Consider the following 22,536-nt stretch of genomic DNA (forward strand, 5'->3'; position numbering starts at 1 on the left):
ATTTTGAAGATGCACACAGTGTATCAACATGTGCTATCTGCCATCATGGGATATCAATGTACGCATTTTGTGGGTGCAACCTCTTCCTCGCAACTCAAGTAGGTGAGAGGAAGGGGGTTGCACCCCTGAAGCACGTCCATTGATCCCCCATGATGGGAGCTAGCACATGTTGACATTAGGCATGGGATCAGGAGGGAAATTCAAATTTTGACTCCCAATTTGTGTGCATCTTCAAAATTTGGCTTTTACAGGGATGAAATCACCCCATCTGATGAAGGCAAGATCAACACAGTTTGGACATACTAATGTCTGATATGGCCTTCACTTTATCAAAGTTGAACTTTGTAAGTTCCTGAGTTGTGCATGTTATGATTTTAAACATGCCTGTTTAACGAAAAAAAGGATATTTCTACTGTCAAACAAAAAATTTTATACACCAAAATGTTGGTTTGTTAAAAAGCCCTTTCCTAACGCACATGTGCACGGAGTAAAATGTTTTATACTCAACAATGTGTGGCTTCCTCTTTCAATGCTCAATACCAGTTTTTGGAGTACCGTATATACTCGAGTATAGGCCGACCCGAATATAAGCCGAGGCCCCCAATTTACCCCCCAAAAAACTGGCAAACTTATTGACTCGTGTATAAGCCGAGGGTGAGACATGCCTGTCCATCCCTGTGTGTGTGTCCGTCCATCCCTGTGTGTCCGTCCATCCCTGTGTGTCCGTCCATCCATCCCTGTGTGTGTGTGTGTCCATCCATCCATCCATCCCTGTGTGTGTGTGTGTCCATCCATCCATCCATCCCTGTGTGTGTGTGTCCATCCATCCATCCATCCCTGTGTGTGTGTGTCTCCATCCATCCATCCATCCCTGTGTGTGTGTGTCTCCATCCATCCATCCCTGTGTGTGTGTGTCTCCATCCATCCATCCATCCCTGTGTGTGTGTGTATCCATCCATCCCTGTGTGTGTGTCTCCATCCATCCATCCCTGTGTGTGTGTGTCCATGTGTGTGTGTGTGTGTGTGTGTGTGTGTGTGTGTGTGTGTGTGTCCAGCCTACCTGTGTCCCGAGCCTGTGTCCCGAGCCTCCGTCCCGTGCCTTGCCTCCTTGCCTCCGTCCCGTGCCGTGCCTTGCCTCCTTGCCTCCGTCCCGTGTCGTGCCTTGCCTCCGTCCCGTCCCGTGCCGTGCCTTGCCTTGCCTCCGTCCCGTGCCTTGCCAGGATCGCCGCTCTTCGTCGGCGCCTCGGCGGCCATTCTAAAATTCAAAAGCCGCGCCTCCGCCTTCGCCTGTGATAGGCGGAACACTGAATTTCCCAGCAGCCTGTGTTCCGCCTATCACGGACATCGTCTCATCCTCGTCCGTAGTACGAGGATGAGACGATGTCCGTGATAGGCGGAACACAGGCTGCTGGGAAATTCAGTGTTCCGCCTATCACAGGCGAAGGCGGAGGCGGAGGCGCGGCGTTTGAAGGGTAGAATGTCCGCTGTCTGTCTGCTCGACACGCTGATCGAGCAGGCAGACAGCGATGACTCGAGTATAAGCCGAGGGGGGCACTTTCAGCCTCAAAAAAGAGGCTGAAAATCTCGGCTTATACTCGAGTATATACGGTAAGTTGGCATTTACAGTGACAACGGGGATTATTTACTCAAATCCACTTTGTACTACAAGTGCACTTTCAGTGCAGTTTCAGTGCACTTTAAAGTGCACTGGCAGTGCAATTGTAGTGCACTTGTAGTGCAAAGTGGATTTAAGTAAATGAGTAAATAACCCCCACAATGCTTTAAAATTTGCCCCAATCAGGCCATTTTAGGGACTCAAAACATATAATTCATGGTGCTGAAAAGGATGATTATTTTTTATCATTACATAGATTACGTTTGCACTATTGATGTAAATGGCCAAAATTAAAAGCCCATTGGAGAACCTAGGAGACAGCTAAAAGAAACACAAGCAGTAAATCAAATGAAATATTAGTTTAGTTTATTTTTTTTTTTTTTTATCCAAAGAAAAGTTTATTGAGTTCAACATAAACAAACAGAACCAGGCTTCAACCGTACACAGTTACAATGCATGTTTTGCACATTTTCATTACAGACTGGCTGCGATTCCATCATAGGTGAGGCAAAGCACACTCCACTCCAGCCTTTTAATCAGTTTATAATCAAAATTTATTTTAAAAATGTTTCACATATTCTTTGGCAGATTAATGGCCCCCCTATCCGCAAACTACACAAGATAATTTTGTCTCACTTCTTGGGTGCTTTTGGGAGGGAAAGCTAGGACGGCCAGCTTCAAGTGCCATCAAATTAGTATTTGGTAATCTGGCCTCAGGTCCAACTGAGGCCACGTAGTTTATGGAGAGAATTGTGGAGAATGCAGCAGGCAAGCACAATATGTTCCATTTATATTCTGCCATGTGTATTGGTGTCAGAAATAGGCGGAACCGGCTGGCCACTATTTTTCCGAAAGCATTCTCCATGACTCTTCTGTCTCTAGCCAGCTGGTAGTTAAAAACCCTCTGGTCCGGGGTCCTCATTGGAAATGGCCTCATGAGATGGTCACCCAGTCCAAATGCTTCATCGGCGATGAACACAAACGGAAGACCACTCACATTGTCTTCCGCAGGTGGCAAGCCCAAGCCACCATTCTGCAGCCATCTGTGGAACTCCATCTGGGCGATGACAACACCATCCGACTTCCGGCCATTCTTCCCCAGGTCCGCATACAAAAACTCATATGTCGCCAACACCACCGCCAACATCACAATACTATTAAACCCCTTATAATTATAATATATTTACCGTATTTATCGGCGTATAACACGCACCCCAAGTTTAGGAGGGAATTTTAAGGAAAAAAACTTTTAGGAGGGAAGTTTAAGGGGGAAAAAAAAAACTTACATTTATATGCCCATCAGTGTCATCTGCAGCCTTGTCCACCATTGCAGTCTTGTCCACCATTGCAGTCTTATGCAGCCTTGTCCACCATTGCAGCCTTATGCAGCCTTGTCCACCATTGCAGCCTTATGCAGCCTTGTCCACCATTGCAGTCTTGTCCCCCATTGCAGCCACATGCAGTCTTGTCCCTCATTGCAGCCTTATGCAGTCTTGTCCCCCCATTGCAGCCTTGTCTATTTATTTTGCTATTTGTTTTATTATTTTTTTAAAATGCCGCCGCCGAGATACAGAGCGGGATGTGTATCTCGGCGGCGTGCGGTAGTTCTCGGCGGGCCTTCGGCTCTTCTCGCCAGCTTTTGGCCGTTCTCGGAAGCTTTTGGCCGCCTTCGGCCATTCTTGGCAGCTTTCGGCCGCCGAGAAGAGCCGAAGGCGGCCGAAAGCTGCCGAGAAGAGCCGAAGGCGGCCAAAAGCTGCCGAAAACGGCCGAAGGCGGCCGAAAGCTGCTGAGAACGGCCGAAGGCGGCCGAAAGTTGCCGAGAACGGCCGAAGATGGCCGAAAGCCGCCGATAATGGCCGAAGGCGGGCGAAAGTCGCCTTGAAGAGCCGAAGGCGGCTGAAAGCCGCCCAGAGGCTCAGAATTTCGGGGGATCGGCGTATAACACGCACCCGCGATTTTCCCCTGCTTTTAAGGGGAAAAAAGTGAGTGTTATATGCCGATAAATACGGTATATATAATAGTATGACCCCGAGTTGGGGTGGTGGGACGATATGGATGTGTTTCCCATCTACTGCCTCTCCGTAATTATAAAAGTCCCACCGCTGGGTGAACTGGGATGCCACCATCTGGCATTCCTGTGAGTTTGAAGGAAACTGTGGAGTCAAACAAGAAAAAAAAAATGGTACTTTTGCACAGCAGATTAGACACAAATATTCTTGAACAACATAAGTATAACATTTATTATAAGGAGTATTTTAAGACAAAACTATAAGGTCCACTTATAAGATTCCTTACCCCCCTCTGATGGCCCAGTGTAAAAATTTGGGGGGGGGGATGTTTTGGACAGGTAACTCTCTACACTTCATTGAGAGCCGAATGCATAAATAATGTGGATTACTTTGGCCAGCCCCTCCTTACTTACACTATTGGCAGCCCACTAGACAGGTAAGAAGTGTCATAATACAAAAATATGAATACACACTGTCCTAATTGAAGAACATTTTTACATTCTGCAATTACGGGCGGCACAGTGGTGTAGTGGTTAGCACTCTCACCTAGCAGTAAAAAGGGTCGCTGGTTCAAATCCCAATCATGACACTACCTGCCTGGAGTTTGTATGTTCTCCCTGTGCCTGCGTGGGTTTCCTCCAGGTACTCCGGTTTCCTCCCACACTCCAAAGACATGCAGGTAGGTTAATTGACTTCTATCCAAAATTGGCCCTAGTATATGAATGGGGACCTTGGATTGTGGGCTCCTTGAGGGTAGGGACCAATGTGAGTGTGCAATGTACTGGTATAGGGACAATTGTAGACACTTACTCAGTTTGGACTGGTGTCTTTATTCAACCTTACTAGCTATGTAACCTATCAAGATAATAGGAGAACAAAACTTTAAACAGTAGCATTTGAAAGTATTCAGGCAGGCCCTTGCACTACATGCTTTGCTGAATTAATCCATAAATATGAACACAAAAGAGGTAGGTATAGTGTGTATGGGTTTGGTAAAGTCAGCAGATAGAGGATTGGTATCGGTTGACTTAGCGGTTGGGGGGGGAGGGAGGGTTCCAAATGAGTTTGGGCCCCCCCAAAAAAAAACCCTCTTGCACTATGCCTGAATTTAAGGACAACAATAACTTTTGGACACATTTTAGGGGGTGTTTAGGGTAAGCATTACAATGGAGCTGACAAAATACATTGTTAAGTGACTAGGCTAGGTGTGTATGGGCACAGTATAGCATGCTCGGGAGGTTAGCGAAGCCAAATATGCATGAAGGACAAAAAAGGAACTTTAAAAGCTTCCAGCAAAGCATGAGAATAAAGAGGACATTCACATATAATATTCGCATATTACAATCATGGTAATTATGGAATGATGAAATAAATACAATACATTAGCAAACATTGAATACATAGAATGTGATGTTAAAGGAGAAAACTTTCCTTAATTTAGTCCTTCTGCAGGAGTGATAGCAGAACAGATCTCTGGAATAATGATCCCCAGAGCCTGGGGGGAGATACCTGTTGAGAAATTGATGTCCTGCAGACTTCTCGCCGTCGCCAAGTACCGCAAGGTGGCGACTAGCCTTTGTTTGGGAGTGATGGCTTGCAGGTGCACTGCTTTGTAATATAAGGGGACAGCAAAGCTAACAAACGGTGAAAAACGGGGTTGCTGTTGTTCTTCCAACACCCCTTCTCAACAGCATGTGCTTTGTCAAATTATATTCAGCTTCTTCTGGAAATAACTATGACGTTCCTTCAATAAAGTTTTGGTGAGTACATCAGCAGTCATCTCCTCTGATAGGTAGTATTGAATGTCAATAACACCTTGCTCTTGATTGTTCCTTAGTGGGAGATACTTGACCTCAATGTGTTTGGGAATTGGTTTTGACATGTCTATCCCAAAGTGCACAAAAAGTTGACAAGTCCATATAGCTTCTAGACAAACATGTGCTGCTGCAATGTACTCTGCTTCAGCTGAAGATAGAGCAACAGTTACTTGCTTTTGACTAGACCAACTTATGGTTCCTTCCCCATACTGGAAGATGAATCCACTTGTGGATTTGTGGTTTGTGCAGTCCCCGGCCCAATCAGCATCCACATATCCAACCAGTTTTGGATTGGATGTTGCTGGTAACTGTGACTTCATCTGTATTGTTCCTTTAAGGTACTGCATCACTCTCTTCACTGCGTTCCAGTCACGCTGACAGGGAGCTGAAACTTTCCTCATAGTATGCCCACTGCTGCGGCTGTCTGGTCTTGTCACAGTGGCAACATATAGCAGCTTACCAATTGCTCTGCAATACATATCATTGTTGGGTAGAAAGTTTTCTGCTGTATTGTTCCTTTGGTAGCCTGGTTCCATAGGAGTTTTCACTTGCTTTGCATATTGTATATGGAATTTTTCCAAGATTTACGAGATTTTATGAGATTAGCTGAGAAGATAACTTCCATCTTTTTCCTTCTCTATTTGGATTACCAGATAGTAGCTAATGTTCCCAAGTTTGTTGATTTCAGCATTTTCTTTCAGCTTGTGAACTATCTGATTGTAATCCCCTTTTTGTTCAAAACGGGTTATAATGTCATCAACTGTCAGAAACCATGAATCAGACTGAGACAGAAGTACAATTAATCACACTTGTTTATTAATAAAAATAAAAAGGTAAATAGAAAAAGCGTAGTCAAAGCATAGCCAGAGTCCAGTAACCGGATAGAGTAGTCAGCCAGGCCAGAGATCAATAACCAGATCGGGTGGTCAGCCAGGCCAGAAGTCAGGGATCCAAGTAGAGCAACAGCAAATGGATAAGGAGCCAGAAGGGATGTCAGCAAGCCAGTCTTTAAACAGAACCGCAGGAGATGGTTTTTTTTGATGTGACCAATGCGAAGGCAGAGGTGAAGTGACCTGGATGGCTTTAAGTAGGCAGGTCAGATGAGCATGATCAGGAACAGCTGGTAACTGCGGAGAGAGATGAGAACTGGCAATTAGCTGACAGCTGAGCAGCCAGCCCAGAGAAGGAAGGGCTAAGCCAGCCCTGACATCAACATAGATAAGGATGTATATCCATCTGTCTTCTTGAGTCCTGGAGTAAAGACAGGGGTCTGCTTCATTTCTTGAGAATTCCTCTCTAGTAAGTACTTTGTTCACTTTCTAATTCCACATCCTCGCGGATTGTTTAAGACCATAGATGCTCTTCTGAAGTTTATACACAAGGTTGTCTCCTTGCTCAAATCCTGCTGGTTGCTAGAGATCTTCATAATGTCTCCATATAGGAAAGCAGTTTTAAAATCTAGGTTTTTCACTTGCATGCCTTTCCTGGCTGCAACGCTAAGAAGCGCTCTGATGGTGAAGTATTTTTTTTTCGACGGGAGCAAAATCTAATTTATGAGAATAACCATTGGCAACTAGTCTTGCTTTGTATTTGTGGATATTCCCTTCTGCCCTCTGACTTTACTTTGAAAGTCCATTTACTTCCTATAGTTTTGTGGTTAGGAGGGAGTTCTGTGAGTGTCCACGTTTTATTTTCTTGAAGTGACTAATTCTTCTTCTGCTGCCTTTCTCCATTTATTGGCTTCATATTTTGGCAGTTTTTATACATCTTCCCAGGATGTTGTTTCAAGTATGCTGTGTGTTTTAATAGTGTATGACAACTTGCGGGGTGGTATGCCCTTTGTAGTCCAAGTGGATCTTCTGACTTCAGGCAGTTCAGCAGGATCTGGTGGGGAACTTGATTAAGGCAATGTGAGTTCCACCTCATAGCTTTCAGGGATCAGTATTTCTGGTGATGGGCTTTCATCAAACTAAACACTACGGCTTATTGTCACTTTGTCAGTCTTTGGGTGTAGGATTCTGTTACTCTTAGTTTGCTTGCTGTAGCTACTAGATTGCCCTCTATGGCTCTATGGCTCTGTTCTCCAGCTTGGATTGTTTTTCACTTTGGATGTAAAGCATATGCCTATATTCCAAGACTCTGATGTGCCCTATGCTAGGCTTTGATCCATGCTACATTTTGAATGGAGTACTTGTAATAGCTCTTCAGGGTAGTCTGTTTTGTAGGTAGGTTGCAGTCATAACTGCTTCTCCCCAGTACTTGTGAGGTAGGTTGACATTACATAGTTAAAAAGGTCTAATAAAGACACCAGTCCATCCAGTTCAACCTGAGTAAGTGTCTACAATTGTCCCTATCCCTGTACATTGCACACTCACATTGGTCTCTCAAGAAGCCCATAATCCAAGGTCCCCATTCATATACTAGGGCCAATTTTGGACAGAAGTCATTAACCTACCAGAATGTCTTTGGAATGTGGGAGGAACCCCAAGCAGGCACAGGTAGAACCAGCACCAGGTAGGTAGTGTCGTGGTTGGGATTTGAACCAGCGACCCTTTTTACTGTGAGAGTGCAACCCACTACACCACTGTGCCACCCCAACACCTGACAACATGCATCTGACTATTTCTATAAGAGTGCGATTTTTTCCTTTCTGCTACGCCGTTTTGTTCAGGAGTGTATAGTGTGGTTGTCTGGTGTACTATTCCTTGTCTCTTGAGGTATGAGGCCACTTCTTTGCTTATATATTCTCCCCCATTGTCGGTGCTTATTATTCCTGGTTTGCTTGGAATTTGTTGCTAGACATGGCAAAGAACTCTTGAAGTTTCTCTGGTGTTTCATTCTTGTGTTTCATCAGATAAATAGTTGTGTACCTGGAATAATCATCAATGAAAGTCAGTAGATATCTGTTTTTTTTTTCTCCTCTTCACAAACATTAGTTAACAAAATAAATTTTGATGTTTTTGTATCACATAATAAAATAAGGAGGTTGGATGTTATGAATTTAGGGCTCACATGGAGTTGGTCTGCTATAGGATTAAGGGGTAATGAGGTGGGGGGGGGGGGGGGATATACGAGGGTAGAAAGATGGGTGGAGGATTGATGTAAAGGTTGTAACTATTATCACGGTTTTAGGGTCCATATGAACCTGGTCTGTTATTGGTCCGGGGGGTAAAATGGTAGGTATATGAGGGGTGGGATGGGATGGGGATTTTGGAGGGTGGGTGGAAAGGGGGTGAAATAAAGACTGTAATTATAATAATCACTATAAAGTACACGTTAAAAATATACACTCATTTTTTGGGTTAAAGGATATAGAATTTTTTTTTTTTTTTGGGAGATGAAAGGAAGCTTAATCCCTATATAGTAAGGCATGATTCGTTGTCTAGAAGGAAAAGAGGGAGAAGAGAGAAGAAATTTTGTTTTTTTTTCTTTCTCTCCTCTTCGGGGGATTACAGACGGACTTCAATTGGAATACATGGTAAGGGTATGGGAGAGTTATATATAGTGTGTATTGTATAATACTGAATAGAAGGAGAGGGAATTGAGGAAGAAAAGTTAGGATTAAATTATCACAGTTGCTGGAATAGATGTGAATATCAAGGGAATTTTTGGAGGGGGAGTAGTGTTATATGCGCCCCGTATTTGCTAGCTACCCGCCCATACCTTACACCTACGGGAAGCTGAGAACCCATAGGTAGGTGTGGGGGAAATTTGATATCTATTCCCCATAGGGGGTCCTTTTTTCCCTTTTTGGTGTTTTTATTTATTTATTTATTTTTTTCCCCCTCCCCTTTCTTCCCTTTCCACAGATAAGATGGAGGGATTACGTATAACATCACTTAATACCAAAGGACTTAGTGTCCCCAAGAAACGTAAAATGTTATTAAATGACTTAAAACGCTCCAAAACTGATATTGGCATGGTACAAGAAACACATCTGAAGGAGGGAAAATTTCCCTACCTTCAAAACAGAAATTTTCCAAATGTTTATCATGCCATAAATCAAGAGGCTAAAGCCAAGGGAGTGGCTATTTTAATATCCAATCGAATACCGTGGTCCCTATTGGAGAAATGTCAAGAGCCAGGGGGGAGATATTTGTTCCTTAAGGGACTTATAGGAAAGGTTAAAGTAACTCTTGCTACAGTTTATGCCCCAAATATACATCAAGATGGATTTTTGAATAAAGCGCTATCAAAATTAATGAAATTTAAGGAGGGGACTCTCATTATTGGGGGGGACTTTAATGTCCCTCTAGACCCAAAATTAGATACCTCTAATGGGATATCATCCTTTTGTGAAAAAATTAGGAAAAATATCCTCCGTAAATTAAATGAACTTCAATTGGTTGATGTATGGAGGGCCTTCCATGCTGATGAGATTATACATTCTTTTCAAACCCCCACCAACGGTATTCACGCATCGATTTCTTTTTGCTATCTCAGCAAACATTATCGTTAGTACAGGACATACGTATAGGAAATATAACATGGTCTGACCATGCGCCAGTCACGATTAATATACTCTTGAAGGATGCTCTATATAAAACGGACTGGAATTGGAAAATGAATGAAAGCCTTTTACAACGTCCTGAAATCCGAGAAGAGATAGTTAAAGAAATCGATTCGTATTTTAAAATTAATGACAATGGAGAGACTGAAATGGGGATATTGTGGGAAGCCCATAAAGTAGTAATCAGAGGAATTCTAATAAAACATGGGTCTCGAATAAAGAGAGCTAGAGAAGAGGAAACAGGCAGAATATTGGAGACGATAAGGGAAATAGAGATACAACATAAGGGGTCAATGGAAAAGGATATGGGGACAGAATTAGCACATTTAAGAAGACAGCTATCAGATCTCCTTCGATATAAGGCAAGGGCTATTCTACAACAAGAAAGGGGAGTAATATATGAATCAGGAGATAAATGTGGTAAAGTGTTAGCAAGGAAATTAAAAAAGCAACGACTCCGTTCATATATACCCTATATTAGAACAAAAGGAAATCTTAAATCCTTATTACCGAAAGATATTGCAGAGGAATTCAGACAATATTATACTTCATTGTATAATCTTCCAGTTCCCCCCCATTCCTCCTCATCATTAGAGGAATATCTCGAATCTTCACACTTAGCGAAATTGTCATCTTCAGCGCGAAGAAAACTTGAGTTACCAATAACAACAGAAGAAGTAACCTCGGCAATAAAGATGTTGAGGCAAGGAAGGGCTCCTGGTCCAGATGGATTTACTCTGCAATATTTTAAAAGTTTTCACTTGCAACTTGTCCCCTATATGGTTAAAACAATTAACATACAAGGGAAAATCAGGCCTCCACCTGTAGAAGTATTAAGGGCACATATCGTACTTATTCCAAAAGAAGAAAAGGACCAATCAATATGCAGTAGTTATCGTCCAATATCATTATTAAACACGGATTATAAAATATTTACAAAGATACTTGCATCTCGCCTAGAGCCGTTTATGACGCAGCTGGTTCATCTGGACCAAGTGGGGTTTGTCCCCACACGTGAAGCTAGAGATAGCACAATTAAGGTCCTGAATTTAATTCAATATGTAAATCATAGGAAGTTGCCGAGTATCTTTGTTAATACAGACGCAGAAAAGGCATTTGATAGGGTCAGTTGGTCCTTTATGTTAGGAGTTTTAAAACAAATGGGCCTTGGGGATCGAATTTTGGACTGGATAGCAGGAATATACTCAAAGCCACAGGCATTGGTAAAGGTTAATGGGATAAACTCTGAAAACTTCCCAATATCTAATGGGACATGTCAGGGATGCCCCCTGTCGCCTCTCTTATTTGTACTATCACTAGAACTTCTGTTAAATAGAATTAGACGGAACCCCGATATTAAAGGTATCTCTATAGTGGATCAGGAATATAAACTTTCAGCATATGCAGATGATTTATTATTTTCACTTTCTAATCCACAAATATCACTACCCAATTTATTGGGGGAAATTGAGCATTACGGAGTTCTACCTAATTTTAAAATAAATTATAGTAAGTCAGAGGCGATGGGGATATCATTGGGGAATCCCATTAAAAATTTTTTAGAGGATAACTTCAAGTTTAAATGGACAGCTACAGCGCTGAATTATCTAGGGATACAGATTCCACCTAATCTAATAGATGCATATGTACTGAATTTCCCACCTTTATTTAGGGAAATCAGTACAAGGTTGAATGAGTGGAATAAATCTTCACACTCCTGGTTTGGAAAAAGTAATATCTTGAAAATGAATATAGTCCCTAAGTTTCTTTATCTGTTTCAGGCGCTACCAATCCGGATTCCACTGGCCTTCTTTAGTAAAATTCTGACAATTTTTACAAAGTTTATATGGGCACGTAAGCACCCTAGGATTAATAGGAAATTACTAACTATGCCTAAAGAAGCGGGTGGAATCGCAGCATCGGACTTATACAAATACTATCAAGCTACCCAGCTGGGGACTTCCGGCCGGATGTGATCGAGGCAGCAGCGTGTCTCCACAGCTCCGCACCTCCGGATCATTATCCGTCTGATCTAGAGCCGCCATCCACTACCAAACACCGGCATCTGCTAGGGGAAGGTGAGCTGCAGCCGGGGATGCCCTCTTCTGCCGCCCGAAAAGGGGCTAGAGCGCGCAGGGACCAGCGACATCCACATTCCGTGGGAGACACAGAGCTTAGCCCCGCCCCCGCCATCTTGTCTTCTCCGTCACCCTCGCAGCGTGCCGGGCATACAGGAGGGGGATGGCGCAGCCGAGGGAGAAGGAGGGAGCTGAGCCCTTGCCAGATGCTGCCTCAGCGGTGGATGCTGACGCCATTACCAGGCCAATATTGGAAGCTATCAGCGCAAGTAAAGCTGAGCTTGTGAGTCGCATAGACCACCTCTCCTCAGAATGCAACTTGATCAGACATGACCTGGACAAGATAAGGGGCCGCCTAACAACTGTGGAAACGAGGGTGTCAGAGGTGGAGGACACTTCGCACAGTTATGGTGCTCAGCTAGCGGAGCTCAGGGAGCAGGTCAGAGCGCTGCAACACAGGGCTATCGACACTAAGGATCGTCAGAGGCGTAATAATATCCGAGTGGTGGGGCTACCGGAGGGAGCTGAAGGTGACCAGCCTGCGCAATTTGCTGAACAATTCTTTAAACAACTGCTGTCTATTGCTGATGTGCGGCCTACATATGTGGTGGAACGGGCGCACAGAGTCCCGACGGGTCACCGACCCCCAGGAGCCTTCCCTCGGCCGTTCCTGGTCCGGTTTTTGAATTTCCGTGACCGGGATCTGATCCTGACGCGAGCCAGAAAGGTCCCGGAACTGCGCCATGGTAATGAAAAGATCATGCTCTTTCCGGATTTCTCTGCTGCCACGCAACAGAAGAGGAGATCTTTCACTGAGGTGCGACGTCGACTGCGCGATAAGGAGATAAAGTACAGTATGCTCTATCCCAGCAAGCTCCGGGTACAACACAAGGGGGCTGTTAAGTTCTTCGAACATCCTGAGGAGGCCAGTGACTGGATGGACAAGGAATTGTGAGTGGATTTTTCTTCGGCTGGTGATGAAGTTTTCCCTCGGTACTGTTATGTCCTGGTAGTGATTTCCCACCCGAGTGCACGGCAGCGCACCATTGCGGTGCCCAAGGCTACTACGAATCCACTTTACCTTGTTTTTGCCCCTTTTCTTTTCCCCCTTTTATTATTGCAACAAGTCTCAGGCCACTTGGCCTGCTCCTTCTGTGGTTCTTGGGTCGGGAACCAGTTGGGGAAATAATGTTGAGGTCTGGACCTGGGGATTCCATATTCACAGTTGCATATGTTTTTCTTCTTCTCTGTTTTGAAGACTGGACCAGCCTTGCTTGACTTACCTATCCTGCCCTGGGGAAGCTCTGGGGGATGAGGGCCCACCTGCCATTGGGTATGAGAAGGGGGAAGCCCAAGTACCCTGAACCTGACAGCGGGCTTCTTTGGTAGGGTGGCACCTGTTTATGTGCTAGGGCGGAGGCTCACTGTACCCTACTACATGGCTCTTATATGAGTTGGAGCGTCAACGTGGAGTGGAAGAGGACTGACTTTAGTACTGCAGGACTACCGATCACTGCGGCGTGGCAGTGCCACAGCCACAACTGTTCTCTTTGTGGTGTTTTTGGGGTTAGGGATGAAGCTAAATACCGGACTGGTTGGGGTTGTTACTGGTATACAGGCAGGGGTGGGGTTTCAGGGAGTCACAGCTCGACTGGGGAAATTACCTATAAGGTACCATTGCAAGCTATGTGTATTTCATGTCTGGATTGCGCTTATCCTAACTTTAGGCAGGTGTCTTGGTATATGTATGGTCAACATGCTTAATGGCGGATGATGTAAAAATTGTTTCATGGAATGTCCGAGGGTTGGGTCATCAGGTAAAGAGGGCTGCTGTGTTTAGATTTCTTAAACTGTCCAAGCCACACATCATCCTCCTACAGGAGACCCATCTTGATGGTAGCAGGGTCTTAGCTCTGCGCAAACCATGGATACAGAGAGCATTACACTCAACGTACTCCACCTTCGCCAGAGGCGTCTCGATCTTGATTTCTAGAAATGTTTCTTATAAAATTCATCAAGTTATCTCTGACCCAGGAGGCAGATTTGTGGCTGTGGTTCTGGATGTCTTTTACAAACGAATGGTACTGATTAATGTGTATGTCCCGCCACCTTTTCAGGTCAAGGTGTTGTATGATCTCTTGGCCAAGCTCGCACCATATGCTCACCTTCCTGTGTTATGGTTGGGGGATTTCAATGTCGTTCTTGATGCGGCCTTGGATACCACCAACCCGCACAGGGGGGTATCGGCTGATTTGCTCGGTTGGTACCCAGTGGCAGAACTTGTGGAATTGTAGAGATGGAAACATCCGCTGGAGAAAGGGTATTCGCATGTGTCGTCGACTCACAAGTCGGCGGCGAGAATTGATTTAGCATTTGGGAACAAGTTACTGCTGCAATATGGGACTGGGGTGACTTACCAAGTGGGGGGATTGACAGACCATAATCCACTTGAGGTTACCTTGACACTTCCATCAGGGGGGAGGAGGGGGGGATGGAGACTCTCCCCAGGTTGGATTCAAAATGACTTGGTCCAGGACCAGGTATCTGGAGAGATGCAAACATACTGGTCTGTAAACGCTGGTACGGCTGACCCAAGGGTGGTATGGGATGCGTTTAAAGTGGTGACGCGAGGGCACTTTATTTCGGCTATAAAAATGGCCAGGGTGGCTGATGGGAAAGAGGTGGACGACTTACTGCAACATGTAAGTCAGGAAGCCAGGGCGCACGCGGACTCTCCATCAGGTGCAACGTATGAGGCCCTGCTGGAGGCGAGGCGCACGCTCTCGCTGCATTTTACGAATCAATCCCGCGCGGAAACAGTTAAACAGGCCCAGACGGTCTTTGCAGAGAGTGACAAAAATGGGAAACTCTTGGCAATGCTGGTGGCTGATCATGGCTCTCTCACCTGTGTTCCGGTTCTTAGGGAGCAGGGTGGGGGACTGATTAGAGAACCGGGGGCTATAATGCAAGAGTTTGTTAAATTTTATTCCGCATTGTACTCCCCCATACCTCCCTATGACCAGTTAGCATTGAATTCATTATTGGGAGACCTACCTATTCCTAGACTTTACGATGTGGACCGGGACCTACTAGAAGCCAAAATAACGCTTGCGGAGGTGCAGACAGCGATTTTTGCATTCCCCCCGGGTAAAGCCCCTGGCCCGGACGGGTTCCCAGCAGACTTCTACAAAGCTAATGTGGACCTGGTGGCCCCCCGACTTCATGCACTTTTGGGACACTGTCTTGAGCAAGGTTCCCTCCCGAACTCTATGATGGAGGCATACATGGTCCTCTTATTGAAGCCGGGAAAGGACCCCATGGACTGTGCGTCCTACAGACCGATTGCCCTGCTTAATATGGACTTAAAAATTCTCACTAAAATACTGGCCAGACGTTTAGCTGAGGTGCTTCCCTCGATTGTTAATATTGACCAAACTGGCTTTATGCCGAGTAAGTCCACAGACACGAATTTAAGACGACTTTTTACCCATTTACAGATTAAACAGAATTAACACGCATCCAGGGTTGTGGTCTCCATAGACTTTGAAAAGGCCTTCGACTCTGTGGACTGGATGTACATGAACAAAGTGTTGGAGGTCATGGGGCTCGGTCCACAGTTTCGAAGATGGATAGCGATGTTATATACCCAGCCGAGGGCGGCGATTAAACTAGGTTCAGCCACGTCTGATTTCTTTGAGGTGGGCAGGGCGACGAGACAGGGTTGTCCTCTCTCGCCCTTTCTGTTTTCCTTGGCTCTGGAGCCACTTGCTGTGGTCTTGAAAGGAAATTCCAATACCTATAAATTAATAGTTAGTTATTATTTAGAATTTTCCATTTTTTTTTTCTTATTTTCGAATTTCCAAAGTTTCGGATTTACGAATTTTTGGATTTCCGAATTTACGAGTTTTAAAACGTACAAATTCATGGAAAAACGACTAAAACTAAAACAAACACATTTTTCAGTAGTGCACATGTCTATTTCTGTTCATTATGATTTAAAAAGGATCCATAAAAACTATGTGATAATAAATGACTTCATGTGATTGCTATCCTTAAATTAAAGACAGTTTTTTGGCATGATCAGTCATATTTTCATAAAAACAATGGGATATACGGCACACTCAGGATACAACGAGCTCAAAAATAATCAAGGGGGGGGGGAGAACAAGGAGGTATAAAACAGTGATCTATTAATAGTAGTCCATGTAAGGAACAAAAGTAAATTACTAAAAGCAATAGAAAAGCTGTCGACGGAGGGCTGCAAGTTTGAGTTGAGAATGCACAAAAACTCTGAAATAGAAAAAGGACAAAAGAACCTCTAAGTGCAGTAACCAAACAAATTTTATAAAAGTAATAGGGTTAAAAACCACTCACAAACGTGTAATACAATAGGGCATATATTATTATCCGCTCAGATATCCGGGTGGAAGAGGAGGAAGGCCCGATCAGGATGTAACAGCTGTGGCTCCGCGGTGCTGTCCTATGTCTGGTCACAGTGCTGGTTTACACTGCCTTCTGGGTGGTTGAGACTGCAATCAGCAGCTTGTACTGGTCACAGGGATGGATGTCTCTTCCGGGTCGGGTCAGCAGGAGGTGCATCGTGTTCAGGGCATGTGTGTCCCTTCCTCAGGCTTCGATGGTGGCCATATTTGGTAGGGCTAAATATACCCCCACGATCACAATATTCATTACTATGGCAACATTATACATAGAAAAAAACGGAAGTGGAGAAAGATAGAGAATGGAATACTCAAAGTGTATGCAATGCAAGATAACAGCCTAATGATAGGTGTCAATATAGCAGGAATTGGATGAAAGGAGAAATAGGAAAAATGCAACAAATAGAGTGGACAGTGGATGGTGGAATATTATATGGGAATTAACGAGATATAAACACGCTAATTGCTGGTGGCGAATGTGTGAATGTGAAGTTGGTAGATGGAGATGAATATATAAAAATATATTTAAAAATATATAAAAATATATAATAATGATATTTGATGGGAAAAAAAAGAAAAGGAAAGGGGGTAAATATATATATATATACTATGGTATGTCCATCCCACAAATGACGCAGAATAAGGTGTCCATCCATTTCTATGGCACCTTATTCCGCATCATTTATCCGGACATAGGACAGCACTGCGGTACATCCTGATCAGACCTTCCTCCTCTTTCACTCGGATGTCGGAGAGGATGATAATACATGCCCTATGGTATTACACTTTTGTGAGTGTTTTTTTTAACCCTATTACTTTTGTTTTCAATAGTTTTTATTAAGTTTTTCAGCAATACAAAATAGGGATTTGGCATTAAAATTAACAGTGCGTAGCTTATATATATTAAGAAACATACATTGTAATCACGAGCCGTCCACCCCTTGATGACTGGGGCCGGGTATTGGTTTCTTTATTAACAACCTTTATATAGTTTGGAACTCGGTTTAGATTTCTTTAAGCCTGTTAGGCAGCTGGATACCCACGTTGGGCTTCTTGCCACAACCTGTTTGCATGGAACAATCTTATAATACGGGCCTCAGGGTGTCCCTCTGCACCAGGGAACGCCATATGCCCCAGCTGGTGTTCAGGGTTTTTCAGCTTTCCCCAACCGCAGAGAGGCCACCCCCACCCAATAATACCAGAATCTCAGAAAGTAAAAGAAGAATAGGAGTAAGTGGAGAGGAGGGGGGAAGGATTAGAGGGAAGGGAGGGGGGATGACTCCACGCTCTATGTTATTACCCCTCAGAGATTTATCAGTCAGAGAGTCTCCGGGGGTCATTTGTCAAATAACCAATCCATGGATCCCATACTTTATCAAATAGTTTAAATTTATTCTGTATAATTGCTGTTAGTCTCTCATTTAATATTATCCACGAAAGCTTATGTTTAAACTGGTCAAACGGTATTGCTGCTGACTTCCACTTTTTCGCTATTGTGATTTTAGCTGATACAAAGATGAACGTAAGGAGCCGTCTGTTGGTTTTTACAAGCTTCCCCTATATTACAGCCTAATAGCGCATGCTTTAAGGGCTTGGTCAAGTTTATCTGGGTAAGGGAGTAAATAAAGTTATAGATCCTGATCCGGAATTTTCGTACTTTGGGGCATTGCCACCAAATATGGAATGCTGTTCCCTCCTGACCGCAGCCCCGAAAGCATTTGGATGATGCCCCTGGAACAAAAGTGGCCAATGTAGTAGGTACCAAGTACCACCGTAATAGTACCTTGTAATTTGCTTCTATTATTGAAGTATTGATCAGCGACCTGGAAGCAACCTACACCACCGATTGCCATTCTGCTAGTTCTAGGTTCTCCTGGATATCCTTTTCCCATTGGGTCATATAGGTCAATTTAGCCAAAACTAAGATTGTGTATATAGCCGATATATGACCTCAGAGTTTATCATACTGGCGATAGGTGTCATAGTTGTAAGGTCACCTTTGCGTGCTAGGGTCTGTATAAAGTGATATATTTGGGTATACCTAAAGAGTTCTGTATCTGGTAATTGGTATTTTTCTGTTAATGTTCTTTTGGATATCATACCCTTGTTGTCACAAAGGTCTGCTATCTGCAATAGGCCCTTGTTGGACCACCATTCAAAAGCAGGGGGGGTGAGGCCCGGGATAAATTCTCTGTTCCGCAGGAGAGGGGTAGTGGATTATGGGGCGATTTAAAATTTTGGGCCCTAGCTAGTCTGCCCCAAATATCCAAGGATACTGAGAGGGACGGACATAATTCTTTCATCAGTAGCCACATGATATGGAAGATTGCTTTTGGGTGGCAGGAGTATGATTCCATCGCCATCCATATTGTTGGAGGTTGTTGGGAATGGAATTTAGTGAGTTGTGCCAATTGTGCTGCATACAAATATTTTTGCAGGTCTGGAAGCCCTAGGCCTCCTTTCTGTTTTGGTGAGAATAGTATGCGTTTGTTAACCCTGGGCCTCTTGTCACCCCATATATATTGAAGTAATTTCCTTTGAAACGTCAGCAAGTCTGATCGATTCAGCGCCACTGGTAATGTACGAAACAGATACAGGATTCTTGGTAGAATATTCATTTTTATAGAGTGTAGTTTGCCGAACCATGATGGAGGATGGACTTGACATCTGGATAAATCCACTGTTAAACATCTGTACAAATTTGGGTAGTTCCGTAAGTATAGGGTACGTAGGGAGGGGGTCAAGTTTATTCCTAGATAAGGTAGTGCTACTGATTCCCAGCGAAATTGGTGCGACTGTTCAAGGGCTTTTAGGGTGGACTCCTGCAAGGAGATGTTTAGTCCTTTCGACTTATCCTGATTGATTTTAAGCCCGGATATAACTGAAAACGGGTGTAATATTGAATATAGGTTGGGTAAGGATGTGATAGAGGATGATAAGACCATCAGTATATCATTGGCAAATAGTAAGCACTTATGTTCCCTGTCCCTGCATTCTATACCTTTAATATCAGGGCAGGCCCGAATCTTAATGGCTAGCGGTTCCATTGCTAAAACAAATAGTAATGGGGACAGGGGACATCCCTGTCGGGTTCCTCTGTAGATATTTAATGATTGGGATGAATAACCCTTCAGCCTCAGGGACGCTGTTGGCGTGTCATATAGTGTCCGAAGGATAGTCAGAAAGCGTTCACCAAAACCATACCTGGTCAAGACATTAAAGAGGAAGTAAACCCTGATGAGTTTACTTCCTCTTTCATTCCCTGCAAAGGCAAAGCATAATGGATGCATTGCATAGTAGTCCATTATGTGTCACTTACCTGACACAGGAGCCAGCGATGTCACCACTGTCCCCTGTAGTCCGGCGCATCCATCTTCTCAGTGGGTCTTCGCTGCTCCGCCGCTGTCATTCGGCGAAGCCGCGATGACGTCACTCCCGCGCATGCGCACGGGAGCCAAGCATCTTCGTCGTTGACGGTGCCGTGCTCCGTGTGCCTGTAGACCGTGTGCCTGTCTTTCGGCAAATATCTCCTAAACCGTGTAGGTTTAGGAGATATTTCTTGGACCTACAGGTAAGCCTTAATCTAGGCTTACCTGTAGGTCAAAGTGTGTTGTAAGGGTTTACAACCACTTTAAACAAGTAATCCCATGAAAGGGAATCAAACGCCTTATGAATATCCAGTGATAATAGCATTCCTTGTCTACGCCCCTTGTGGTCCCAGTCGGAATGGATAGCTGAAATTATGTTTATAATTCTTCGTGTCTGATTTGATGTCTGGCGGCCAGGAACAAAACTAGCCTGGTCTATGTGGATGTATTGTGGAAGAAAGGAATTTAGTCTTAAAGGGGTTGTAAAGGTAAATGTTTTTTCACCTAAATGCATTCTACGCATTAAGGTGAAAAAACATCTGACAGTCCCGGCGCCCCCAGACCCCCCGTTTTACTTACCTGACCCCTCGAAAATCCCGCGCTCCTCCCCCGACGTCCTTTCCACTGTTCAGCCTGGCCGCTGATTGGCTGGAGTGGATGGATGGAAAGCAGCGCAGCCATTGGCTCGCGCTGCTGTCAATCACATCCACTGACGTGGAGCCCTGGGGGACGGGGCCGTGTGATACAGCGAGCGTCTATAGCCGCCGGCTGTATCACGGGAGCGCGCCCGCAGATGCTTCTCACCATGCGAGGGAGCTCGCATGAACGTGAGAAGCATCTGTGGGAGGAAGCAGAGACAATCGCCGAGGGACCCCAGAAGAGCAGGTTCGAGGCCACTCTGTGCCAAACGAGCTGCACAGTGAAGGTAAGTATAACATATTTGTTATTTTAAATAAATAAAAAAATTCCCTTTACAATCCCTTTAAGGCGAGTATTTTTGTCACAACTTTCAAATCAACATTTATCAGGGATATTGGACAATAATTAGAACAATCTCCTAGATCTTAACCTGGTTTCGGTATGATATACATATATGCCGTATTTTCATGAATCAGGATTTTGTTCCCCTTTCTCAGTTCATTAAAGTAGGAGCACAGATGGGGGAGCAAAATTTCCTGGTATTTCTTATATTAATGGCCCGAAAACCATCTGGGCCTGGAGCTTTAGGGGGATTAATTGTTTTTATGGTAATTTTGATTTCTGCTTCTGTAAATTCTTGATCCATGAGTTCTATGTGTGTGTTTGCAAGGTGAGGTAGTGGAACTTCCTGAAAGAAGGCTTCCGCCTTAGTATGTGAGAAATGTTCTGGTTTATTGTACAGTCTAGTGTAGAACTTATGAAATACCTGTATGATAGCTTCAGCGTTTTGTGTGGATTGTCTTGAGGTTAATCTCAATTTAGGTAGGGTGGGTGTATGTATGCGGGGTACTAACTTCCTGGCTAGGAGTTTGGTCAGTTTATCTGAGGGGTCCGACGCTGTTCCTTCATTAGTGTGTCAAGATCGTGTTCTAACTGTTTAATTGTCTGTTCCCGTGTCCATTTAGCCCTCGCCGCCAGTTGTATTAATTTGCCCCATATAGTAGCTTTATGGGCTGCCAAAACTATCGCAGGAGACATCGCGGAGGCAAAATTTTCTTCAACTCTGTTTCAAGTTCTACAAATATTATGGGGTCATTCAGTAAAGCTTAGTTTAAGCGTGATCAGACCAGGAGTAGACAAGATCTTTACTGACATAATGGCTGGAAGTAGAGAGGTATGCACAAAGAAATGGTCTATGCGGGAGTATGTCTGGTGAACTTGCAAATAATGTGTGTAATCCCTGGAGGGGTTAACCTCTCAGCAGGCGTCTATCAGGTAATATTCATGTAGTAGTCGTGCCACTTTACTGCTGCTGGTAGGAGCCCGTTTGAGGACTATTTTAACCGGATCTGATTTGTTCATACTAACCCTATTACTTTTATTAAATTTGTTTGGTTACTGCACTTAGAGGGTGCTGTACTTTTGTCCTTTATTCAGTCATATTTTCAATAATGCCAACATTTCACAATTTCTACCAGGGTATGCAAACTTTTGACACCACTGCATACAAATAAAAGAAAACAGGTTGATGAAAATAACCTTATCAATATCTATTTTCTATGTTTAGTTTGTAAAAACATATATATATATATATATATATATATATATATATATATATACATGGTGGAGTCCATATTTGTTTATTACAAACTTAGGTATCATTCACACAGCTAAATTGTTTCTGATGCGGCAAGTATACCAGGATTCCATGTGTTCAGCAGTGGCTGCTTATCCTGTAAAATTGAATGAGAGGCTGAAAGGAGCCCAGGTTTCAGGAAGGCATTTTTCCCCCTGCTGTAGCAAATTAGATCCCACTGAGGGCTAGAGCATGAGATTCCCCAGGACACGGAGTCTAAGAGCCAGCAGTTGTTCACCAAAGCCCCTAGTGGTGGGGATGGACTTCGCTGCAACTGGCTCCAGGTCACAGCCACGCTCCAAAGAGGAGAAGTAAATTGAACACCCCTGTCGAAAACAATATGAGAAGGAACCTCACAGAGGCAGATGATTTCTCGAACAAAAATGGGAACCAAAGCAGGAGCAGAAGGGAGAACAGGAAAAGGA

This window comes from Lithobates pipiens, unplaced genomic scaffold (assembly GCF_037356315.1).
Source record: "Lithobates pipiens isolate NorthernLeopardFrog02 unplaced genomic scaffold, aLitPip1_a1.2 Scaffold_16, whole genome shotgun sequence".
NCBI classification, from domain to species: Eukaryota; Metazoa; Chordata; class Amphibia; order Anura; family Ranidae; genus Lithobates; species Lithobates pipiens.